Source organism: Hyaloscypha bicolor (assembly GCF_002865645.1).
Source record: "Hyaloscypha bicolor E unplaced genomic scaffold K444scaffold_183, whole genome shotgun sequence".
Lineage (NCBI taxonomy): Eukaryota > Fungi > Ascomycota > Leotiomycetes > Helotiales > Hyaloscyphaceae > Hyaloscypha > Hyaloscypha bicolor.
Window position 1 is genome coordinate 3334628 of NW_020194685.1, and position 12311 is coordinate 3346938.

Consider the following 12311-nt stretch of genomic DNA (forward strand, 5'->3'; position numbering starts at 1 on the left):
CTATATACTATTTATACTTTACTATTTATACTTTTAATATTAAGTTACGTTTTATACTCTAATATATTTTATATAAATTTTTGTCTTATTATAGTTTCTTTTCTATACTAGCTAAATACTTTAATATATATAAATTCTATAATTCTAAAAAAAGCTTTATTATTTAAATAAAAATAATACTATAAATATATTAATTATTAATACTATTATTATAATTCATTTTTCTATAAACTTTTTTTTCTTTTATATAAATAATTAAATATAATTTATATTTCTAGTAAAATATTAGCTATTATAAAAATAAAGCAAATATATATATTATAGAAATAATAAATATTAAATAAAGAACTATAATATTTAATTATAAAAAAAAAGATACTTTTATTAGAACTAAAGATTATAATAAATAAGAATAATAAAAAAGTCAGAATTTGTATAATTAATAATTCTAATAATAGCTATAATTCTAATTTATATTCGAATTTAAAAAAACCAGTATATTGTTACGCTCTGCCGCTTTACTAGTAAATTTAGCGTTACGTGATTGCAATAACGCATACGGCTGGCTAGTATTTAGAATACCAAAGCTCCTATACTTATAAGCTTCCCTCCTTAGTTTAGAATTCTCGGAATAGAGCTATTCTATCTTGCTTTCCAAGCCCAGAGACCCGGTCTCGTAATATATATTAGAAATTAGTAAAATATATAAATAAGAAATACTAGAAATAAAACATATAAAAATATATAAGAATATATAAGAATATATAAAATTATATAAAATTATATAAAATTATATAAAATTATATAATTAATAAATTATTAATCTAAAAAAAGAAAGTAATATTATATTCTATTATTTTATTAGTAAATTTAGAGCTATATAATTATAATAATATATATAACTAGCTAATATTTAGAATATTAAAATTCCTATATTTATAAATTTCTTTCTTTAATTTAGAATCTTTAGAATAAAACTATTTTATTTTATTTTTTAAATCTAGAAATTCGGTTTTATAATATATAAAATTTATTATTTAAAATAATTATATTTACTTTTAATTAAAAATAAAACTTGAAATATTAGCTTAAAATATAAATTAAGCTTTTATTAAATTCTTTTAATATTAGAATTTTAATATTATTAGATTATATAAATATATATATTTATTATTTTTTAATATAATTTATATATTATATAAGAATTATTTTTTAAAATTCTATATTAAAAATAAGGCTATAAGAACTAATATTTAAAAATATATATTTTATTATAATTATTTAAAATAAATATTTTAAAATTATAAGCTTAATAAACCTTAAATATATTTTTATAAAATATTATAAAATTTTAATTATATATAACTAAAATAATAAAGCTCTAGTTTTAAGTCTAATTATTATTAAAGAAATTATAATCTAATTTAATATTATTAAGTTTATTATATACTTTTAAAGTATTTATTTCTGGATATATTAATCTTATTTAAATAATAATATAAAATAATATATCTTTTTAATTATAACTAAAATTATTAATATTAAAAATTTGGCTTTTCTTTTTCTTAAAAAAGTATTTTTTAAAGTATTTTTTTATAATAATAATATAAATCTGTTTTTATAAATACTTTAATTCTTTTATAGTTTTTATTTTATTAAACTTTTATTAAATCTATTTATTATATTTAAAATATTATATTATTAATATAGCTATTTTTTAAGAATTATATATATAATTACGGGATTCGAAATATGAAATATAAATAATAAAATATAGAATATAAGATATAATTATATAATCTCGCGTTTTATAAGTAATTTAACTAATAAACTAGACTTTATTAGACTTAATAAATTTAAGAATTATATATTAATCTTATAATATTATAATTCTTATTTCTAAATAATAATAACTTTACTAATTTTAATATATTTATATTTTATATATATTATATAATAATATTATATATTACTAATATACTAATATTAATTAGTTTATATATATAGATTAGAAAAGATTTTAGATTAGTTTTAAGAGTATTTAGTAATCTAAAACAAATCTAGTCTATTTTATATTAAAGAAAAAAACTATTTATTAATTTTATAAAAGTATATAATAGCTTATAAAAAAGATATTTAACTTTTACTAATTAATAAGCAGTTAGCTATTTAACTATTTATTTATTTAATTTCTATTATTTTTTAAAACTAATTTCTTTTAGTCTTAAAATTACTTTTTTAGAAACTATTTTTTCTATTTATATAATACCTGTATTTATAAAACTATTTTTCCGAAATATATATTCTATATATATTTTTAAAGCTTTTTAACTATAACTTCGATTTTTCTATTAAATCGAGCCCTTTAAGCTTTAAATACTTCCGGAATTATAATATTTCATTTTTTAAATTTCTTATTATAAATGAAATTTTTAAAAACAAAATATTTATTTTAATATCTTTACTAAATATCTAATATCTAAACTAGATATTATAGGAGGGAAATTATAATAAGACAAAAACCTATATAAAGTATACCAGAATACAAAACGTAACTTAATAGCAAAATAACAAAATCAAAAGCGTAAATAGTAAAGTATAAATAGTATATAGTATATAAAAGCTTAATTAATTAAATACTCAGGAGGAATTATTCTCTAAAACTACAGAAAAACCAGCTTTTTTATATAATTTCCGCAAGTTATATATAAAAGGCCGCAGCCTTTACTATATAACCAAAACCTTAAAACCGCTAAAACAATATGATTTTTGGAGAGTACGGCCTGCCGTACTATAATATCTAAATATTTTTATTATTAAACTCTTTTTATAAATCTATTATAAATTATATATATATATATATATATATATATTAGAAAAAATCTAAACTCGATTTAGTATAAATACTAATAAAAAAAAGAAACTAATTAAGAAATAAGAAAATAGTATTAATCTAATATTTATAATAAAAAGTAATTTTTAGAAATATTTAATTACTAAAATATATTAATATATCTTATATAAAAAGAATAATAATAATTTATAGAATTTATTTTAGAATAATTTTAAAAACTTTAATATTATAATATTTAGTTAAACTAATTATATATTTTTATAAAATCTTTAAGCCTAATTTTAATATAATAATATTTATATTAAATATAATTATAAGAGCCTTATTATTATATAATTCCTTATTAATTTTACCTAAAAAGAAATAAAAAGTATATAAAACAAAATTAATATTATTAATAATAATCTAATTATTTTAGATTTTCTTTAAAGATTTATTATATTAGTTTATTTTATTCTAAATAAAATTAAATATAAAAGAACTAGATATTCTTAATTAGGAAATTAAGCTATTTATTTATTTTTTCTAAATTAAGGCTATTTATTACTTTTGTTTTTATTATTACTATTATTATTACTAAACCCGAATATCTATTAGTTAATATCTATTATTATTACTAGAAAGCTTATTAGAAAAATAATAAAAATATATTCTAAAATATAGAAATATAATAAAACTAATAGTAATTTTAATTATAAACTTATTATTTTTGTTAATATTTACTAATATATAAAGCTTTTAGAAAAGATATTAATAAAAGCTTTTTCTATTATATTAAAGAAACTAATATAAAACTACTTTTATAATAACTAGCTTTTGAGTTATATATATAAAAAGGCCTATATAAATATTTATAGCTTTTTTAAAAGCCCTAGTTTCTATTATTAAAATTTAAATAAATGAAATATTATTATTTTAGTAATTATAATAATAAAAGATCCTAAAAAAATATTTAAGCTTATCTAAATACTAATTAATAATCTATATAAACTATAATATAGCTTTATTTTTATTTTATAAAATATCGAATTTCTATATAATAAAACTATTATCTTTTATTAAAGCTTATTAGTATACTAATATATAATTTTAAACTCTTCTAATAAACTCGGCTAGCTTATTAATAAGCTCTAATTATTTATTATTACTTATAAAAAGAAATAATAAATTAATACTAAATTCTATTTTACTAATTAATAATATTATTCTTAAAATTCTTTAAATTATTATTTATTCGGAAATTATTAATATAAATCTAGCTATAATTTCAGAACCTATAATAATTATTCTAAGCTCTATAATTATAATAATTATATTTCAAAGTCGTGTTTTATATATAAAAAACTCGAATATTACTTATATAAATATATATTAGAAAAATAAGAAACTAAAAAGACTTAATTTAAAAATAAAAACATTTATTAATTTAGATTCCGAAATTCCTGTAATTTTAATAAATATTTTAATAATATTTATATATAATATATTACTAGAATTAAAAAAATAAAAATAAAAATAATAAAAATAAATTAAAAAATATTACTTTTAAAGCTTTATTAATAGAAATATAAAAAAAGAAATATTATTTAGATTCTTATTTTACTTTTATTAAAAGCTTTTTTAGTTATTTCTATTATTTCTTATTAGTTTACTAGTAATATATAGTACTATTATATAGTTATAGAAATACTATTATATTAAAGTTAGTAAAGTTATTATTTAGAAGTAGAGAGTATAGTATTATAGTATTAATATATAATTCCTAAATCTGCTAAGCCTAATAGGGTCTAATTTACTAGTCGAGTTATCTATAAGATATAAGGTTATATAACTATATTTCATATTTTATATTCTATTACTTATATCCCGTATCCCGTAACTATATATATAACTCTTAAAGAAATAGCTATACTAATACTAGAAACTCTCTAAAAAATACGAAAAATAGTACTTTTTTCTAATTATATATAAATTCCCTAATTCGGCCTAGTACTAGTATAGTGGGGATTTTACCCCTATTAGTCACGTGGCGCGGTCATGTGACCTCCGGACGTCCGTAGTCCGCAACCCGCTTATATATTACCCCTCTTTCCTTTTTAGTTTAGAAAATAACTAATCTTCACTCTCTAATTTCACGTCTCACTTGTACGCTATAATCCCATGCTATGGAAGCCCATTCTACACTCTATATTACTCCGTGTTTTATATCCCCATTATAGTAGCGACCCAGGGAAGATTACGTTCTGGAGCTCTATTATTATATATCTCCCTCGCAGTCGTAGGATTATAATTACAATTCAAGCTTTAATTATATTATTCGTACGACGACGACAACCTCTCCTATTTAGTTCAAGACTCTCTCTTTTACTTACTTTTACGACTACCTTCAAGCGTACCGAGCTTTAGCTAATTCTACAGACGCTGCAATCTCGTCTTCTTTACTTCTCTATTCTCTCCTGCCAAGCTTTATAACTCAGCCCCAATTACATCAATTTCGTACGATAACGACGTCCTTTATTGGTTCAAGACTCTCCTCTTATGCCTGAATTATTACTGCTTTGCATTCGCTTCGATTACTACCAATTCCACGGCTCACTGCAATCTCGTCTTCTTTTCTCTACTTCTTTGCTCTCTTGCCAAGCTTTAAGTATTACGATTCAAGCTTTAATTACGTCGTTCGTACGACAGTAACGACGTCCCTGTTTGGTTCAAGACTCTCTCTTTTACTTACTTTCAATCGCTTTATAACTGCTTTGTATTCGCTTCGATTTCCACTAATTCTACCGGCTATGCAGTCTTCTCTCTATTTCTCTGTTCACTGCCAAGCTTCAGCTTTACGATTCAGGCTTCAATTCCATCGATTCGTATAATTAAGAGGTCCTTCCTTAGCTCAAGACCCTCTTCTTACGACTGAATTTCAATTGCTTTACAACTGCTTTGCATTTGCTTCGATTTCCAATAATTCTACCGGCTATGCAGTCTTCTCTCTGCTTCTTTATTCTCTGCCAAGCTTTAGCTTTACGATTTAGCCCCAATTATATTAATTTCGTACGATAATAACGTCCTTAATTAGTTTAAGACTCTCCCCTTACGGCTGGATTACGACTGCTTTGCACTTGCGTTAATTTCCATTAATTCCACCGATTATGCAATAGCTACTTCTATTGACTTCGGCTCTCCCCCTTTATTTATAAAGCTAGATGCTTTACAAGTCTCTCGTTCTTACTTTTAATATATTAATGAGCTCGTACGATATGGAGATCCTTCCGATTCCGATATCCAAAGCTTGCTTGCTTACTATAAAGAACTGCTCCGGCAAGAGCTCAATTACATATGCCTTGGGATCGTGTCTTTTACGATTATTTCCCCTCCTTCGCATCTCTCTCCTGATTGGCCGTATAATATTAAGAGCCCTCCTTCGCCTTCGCCTTTAGCTTCTCCTGCTATACAATTGCGAGAGTATGAGTCTCCATTCCAGGCGGACGAAGACGAAGAGATGCCAGTATAGGTAGGTCAAGTGGTAGCATATATGATATGCAAAGCTGGGGCTATATAGTAGGTATAAGTGGTTAATTCCGTATAATTTTAACGATTTTCGACCCTCCTTTACCTCCCTCTTATTCGATTTACGGTTCCCTCTCCGATTTACGAACCCTTCTCTCCTTTAATTCCCCTTACACTTTTAACTTCCGATTCGCTCCCCTTTACGTACGATTTCGGCAGTTCCCGACACTCCTTTACCTTCTCCTTATTCGATTCCAAGTCCAGTGATTTCTGTGGTTACTATAGCAGTTACAGAGGTTCCTGGTACATACTTTACTTTACGGTCCCCTCTTCCGATTTACGGTTCCCTCCTCTCCGCTTTCCGACTTTCGAACCTCCCCCTACCTCCTCTAAGACTAGTAATGCCTGCATTACGGCGGTAATAGCAGAGGTACTGGTACATATATTTCGTACGATTTTGGTTGCCTTAGTAGGTGCTTTGAGTAATGCTTTACGTACGATTTCTATAGTACGAGAGAGAAAGTGTATATTTCCTTGTACTTTGGGTACGTTTATCGTCAAAGAGAAAGTACGTTTCCTTGTACTTTAGGCACGTTTAGCGTTAAAGAGAGAGTGCGTTTCCTTGTGCTTTGGGTACGTTTAGCGTCAAAAAGAGAGTATGTTTCCTTATGCTTTGGGTACGTTTAGTATTAAAGAGAGTTTACTAGTGCTCCGGTACGATTCATACGATACGGCAGAGAGAGAGTATATTTCCTTATACTTCGGGCACGATTTAGCGTTAAAGAGAGTGTTTCCTTATACTTTGGATACGTTTAGTATCAAAGAGAGAGTTTCCTTATACTTCGGGTATAATTTAGTATTAAAGAGAGTATTTCCTTATACTTTGGATACGTTTAGCATCAAAGAGAGAGTATTTCCTTGTGCTTCGGGTACGTTTAGTATTAAAGAGTATCTACTAGTACTTTAGTGCGATTTATATAATGCGGTAGAGAGTGTATATGTATGTTTCCTTGTGCTTTGGGTACGTTTAGTATCAAAGAGAGTTTACGGGTACTCGGGGTACGATTTGTATGATTTTGGGTGCGGTTCGTACGAAAAATGGAGTATTTACTAGTGCTTGCTTGGACGAGAATTAGCTGGAAATATAGGGGTTTAGAACCGGAGGTATATACCAGATAGAGCATATGATATTTACGATTATTATAGTGCTTTAGAGATGGTTTTGAGGCTCTGTCTTGGGGGTATGCTCAGGGGATGAGTACTTGTGGGTGGGGGAAGTATGTGGTAGGGATTTTACCCCTATTGGTCACGTGGTGCGGTCATGTAACCTCCGGACGTCTGTAGTCCGTAACCCGCTTATATATTACCTCTCTTTCCTTCTTAGTTTAGAAAATAACCAACCTTCACTCTCTAATTTCACGTCTCACTCGTATACTGTGATCCCACGCTGTAAAAGCCCATTCTATACTCTATATTACTCCGTATTTTATATCCCTATTATACTAGATTTCCCAAATACTTTATATATCTATATTACTTCTAAGGTTTTAGTTATATACTAAAGGCTATAGCCTTTTATATATAACTTCCCCTCTTATAATATTCTTCTATCCTATATATCTATTTCCTGCCCTATTTATATTTAACCTATTTCTCTATATCTAATTATATAATATTTGTATTAATTAGATATTTAAAGATATTTATTAGCTTCGATTTTATTATAGAATTAGTAGAATTCGATTCTTTCTTAATCTATTTAACTTCTATAATCTTTTATTATTTATATATCTAATAGAAATATATTATATTAATTATTAGATATTTTTCTTAAATAGTTCCTAATTTAATAAGGCATTTATATAATAATTTCGAATTTGTATAAACTACTAGTAATAGTTCTATCTCTAGTACTTTATTAATTATAGATTTAACTAAAGTACCTATATTAAAGCTATAAGCTATATTATAAAGTTCTAAAGCTAGAATACTTCTAATAACTTTCTTATATTTAGTAAAGAACTAGTAAATAATATTAGTATATCTAGTTCTATTTACTAGAACTAGAATATATCTAATTTAGAAAAAGAGATCTTTATTATTTATAAATAAAGTATCCGTAAAAACAATTAAATATAAGAATTCCTTTACTAGCTTTATAAATCTCAGTTCCCTAGTAATATTCTCAATTTGCTATTAAATATACTTATTAAGTGCCTTTATATTAGTTTCCAAGAGTTTAATAGCTTAAGTAGTAATTAATAGGTTATATAAAGCTTCTGGTTAATAGACTAATATAATATATATTTCTTTAATATATTAGGTAATATATTAGTTCTTAATAAATAGTACTTCTATTACTTATAGTAATAGTATTCTTTATAGAAATAGTTCAGAGGTTTTTATATTAGTATTTCTATATAAGAGTAATTCTAGTAGTATTTATATAAATAATACTTCTATTAAACTTGAGATTATAGTTAATAGTAAGATATTTATACTCTTTAGTTAAGAACTTAGCCTTTTAGAGCTTTAATTATTCTATTTTTATAAAATCATTAGTTCTAATAAATAGAGTATTATTAGTTTAAAAGCTAATAATTCCGAAAAGTTACTTATTATAGAGAAGGCAAGAGTTATAAGTTAACTATTCTATAGAAAGCTTATTAATATAATAGAAATAGTAAGTTTTAAACTAGTAGTTTCTAGCTTCCGGTATATTATATAGTAGTTTTATAACCTTTAGAATAGAATTGTCTTTTAGATTTAGCTTTCTAGTAAGCTTATAAGATAAATTAATATAAAAATTATAATTAAGTAAGATTATTAATTAGATATAAGCTTGCAAGATATTATATAAATATAACTCTATAGTATTTATTATTATAGTAGTAATATAAAGAATAATTCTCTGGCTAATATATTAAATAGTAGGTAATTATATTAATATTATATATTTTTTGCTATTATTATAAGCTTAAATAACTAGTCTCGCCTTTTTAAACTCTTCTTCTATACCCTTATTCTTAATCTTATTAATAAACCGGAAGTTAAAGATATATATCTTTTTTAGTATCTGAAATCTGGAAGTAACCTTAAATATATTCTTTTATAGAAGGCTAGTAACTTTAACTTAACGGGAGTTCTTATATAGGTTATTATTCTATAGAAATACCGTAATATCTGGGGTTTTATAAGGGTATTCTCTACTATACTTTAGTGAAATAACAGAAATAGTAGAAGGAATTATACCTGTATTATTTTTAGTTTTATTATAGAGTTCGGAAATAGGTTCAGATTTAGGGCTATTAGTAATAACCTTAATATTTCCTATATAAAAGGGTTTTATAGAGATTAAACAGAAGGTAGTATTACTATATAGTAGAGCTAGTATATAGTTCTTTTCATTAATAGCTACTAGCTTATATAGTTTATCCTAATTACTAGATTAACTAGTATTTCCTTTATATTATATAAAAATATCTGAATTTAAGAGAAGTTTATAAATATTAGTAGTACTAGAACTATTTCGGGTATTTAGGATATTTATAATCTGGTATCTAGCTTAAAGCTTCTGAATTTCCACTATTACCTTTTTAAGTACTACTAATTACTATAATATAATTAGTAATAGAGTATTATATTTAGTTATTTAAGGTAAAATACTATAAACTAAAAGAGTTAAAATAATACTATCGGGTTCTATAAAATTATTAATAGCCTTAAAAGCTATTTAAAGTATAATATCTCTATTAATTCTATTAATTTCGGCTATAATAATAAGGTAGATATATTAAATTAAGCTATAGTAGTATTCTATAATTCCGATAGAATTATAAGCTTCTATAGAAATAATTTTAACTTTAGTTTCTATAGTATTTGCAAGTTAAGTAAACTTTTTACTAGTAAACTGCTTTCCGGTATCTATTATAATTTAATTAAAAGAGCCTAAATAGATATTAATTTAATACTATTTTAGGGTATTTTAAATATATAATATACTAATATTTTAAAGCTATTAGCCGGCTTAATATTAAGTGCCTTTATTAATAATATAGAATATAGGCTTACCGGAAATATAGAAAATATTAATAATAATAAAGTAGTTAAAACTAATATTATTTTTTAGATTAAACTTAAATTATTCCGGTAATTATCTGAATTTCTAGTATTACTTATAATACTTTATAAGGTATTTAAGAGCTTCTATATTAATATTATAGCCTGCTTATTCTAGTATATTTCGGAGCTTACTAATAGATAGATAACTAAAATAGTAATATAGGTATTATAATTCGATTTCTATAAGAAAGTAAGGGTTATAAGTAAAGAATTCGGAAATAAAGCTTTATAATATAGTATTTTAAAGTAGAAAAGAATATCTAAAATATTATATTATAGATATAAAGTATCTAGTAAAAGTAATAAGATAATTAGTAAGATTATTAAAGTAGATTTCTAGCTTATCTATATTAGCTAAGCTAAATGGAAATAGAGTCTTTATAAGTATAATATAGAATTATATTTACCTAATTAGTATTTTTACTATTATAGATTTAATAGAGAATATAGATCTAATATTAAACTAGATATTAACTTAACCTTTAATAGTTTTATTAAGTTTAATACTATTATTAGTCTACTATAAAGCTTGGAATTAGTTAGAACTAGTAGTTGAGAATCTAGAGACTTTAATATTAATTATAACTTTATAAAAGTAATAAGTATTATATTTTAATATACTATTAATTATAAATATCTAGATATCTTCTATCTATTTAGTAGACTCTAAAGTATAGTTTTCGCTTATTATCTAATATATAAAAGAAAGAGAAGTGAGGTTATCTATAAAAGTATTAGTTATAGAAATAGTAGAAGTAGAAATAGTAAAAGTAGCTAGAAAGCTCTTAATAAAAGTAAAATAGAAATCTAAATAATATTTCTCTCTTTTATTCGTTTCTACTAGTAAAGCTTTAAAAGCATTATTTTCTAGTTTATCTTTACTATTTTTATTATTCTCTTTTCTTTTAATTTCAGTAATATATTATATATAGGTACTACTAAAGTATTTATTAAAGTTATATAAGTTTCGGGATCTAAATTAGTAAATATTTCTATTCTTAAATCAAGCCTTTTTAGTCTCTTATTTCTTTAATATATATTTCTATAAATAGTATTTAAATCTCTTATATATAAAACATAACTTCGGAATATAATTATTATAATTATAAGACTTAAAATAGTTATTACGGGTTCTGAAGTTATAGCTAGATCTATATTAATAATTTCCGAACAGATAGTAGTTTAAAGGATTTTGAAAATAATATTATTAATTAGTAAAGAGAATCTCGACATTAATCTACTATTTCTTTTTATAAGTAGTAATAAATAATTAGAGCTTATTAATAAGTTAGCCGAAATTAGAAAAAGAATTCGAGACTATATATTAGTATACTAGTATATCTTAATAGAAAGTAATAATCTTATTATATAGAAATTCGGTATTTTATAAGACAGATACTAGTCTATATTATAATTTATATAAGTTATTAATTAGTAATTAGATAAGCTTAAATATTGTCTTTTTAGGATATTAAACTATTATAGTTACTATTATAGTAATATTTTATTTATCTAAGTTTTAATATTAGAAACCAGGGCCTTTAAAGAAGCTATAAATATTTATATAGGCTTCTTTATATATATATTAAAAGAGCTAGTTATTATAAAAGTAATCTTATATTAGTTCCTTTAATATAGTAAAGAAAGCTCTTGCTAATACTTCTTATAAAAGCTTTATATATTAGTAGATATCGAGAAAAATAGCAAGTTTTTAATTAAAACTACTATTAAAACTACTATTAATTCTATTATATTTCTATATCTTAATATATATCTTTACTATTTCTCTAATTAGCTTTATAGTAAAAGGGCTAGTTAAAAGGCTATTTAA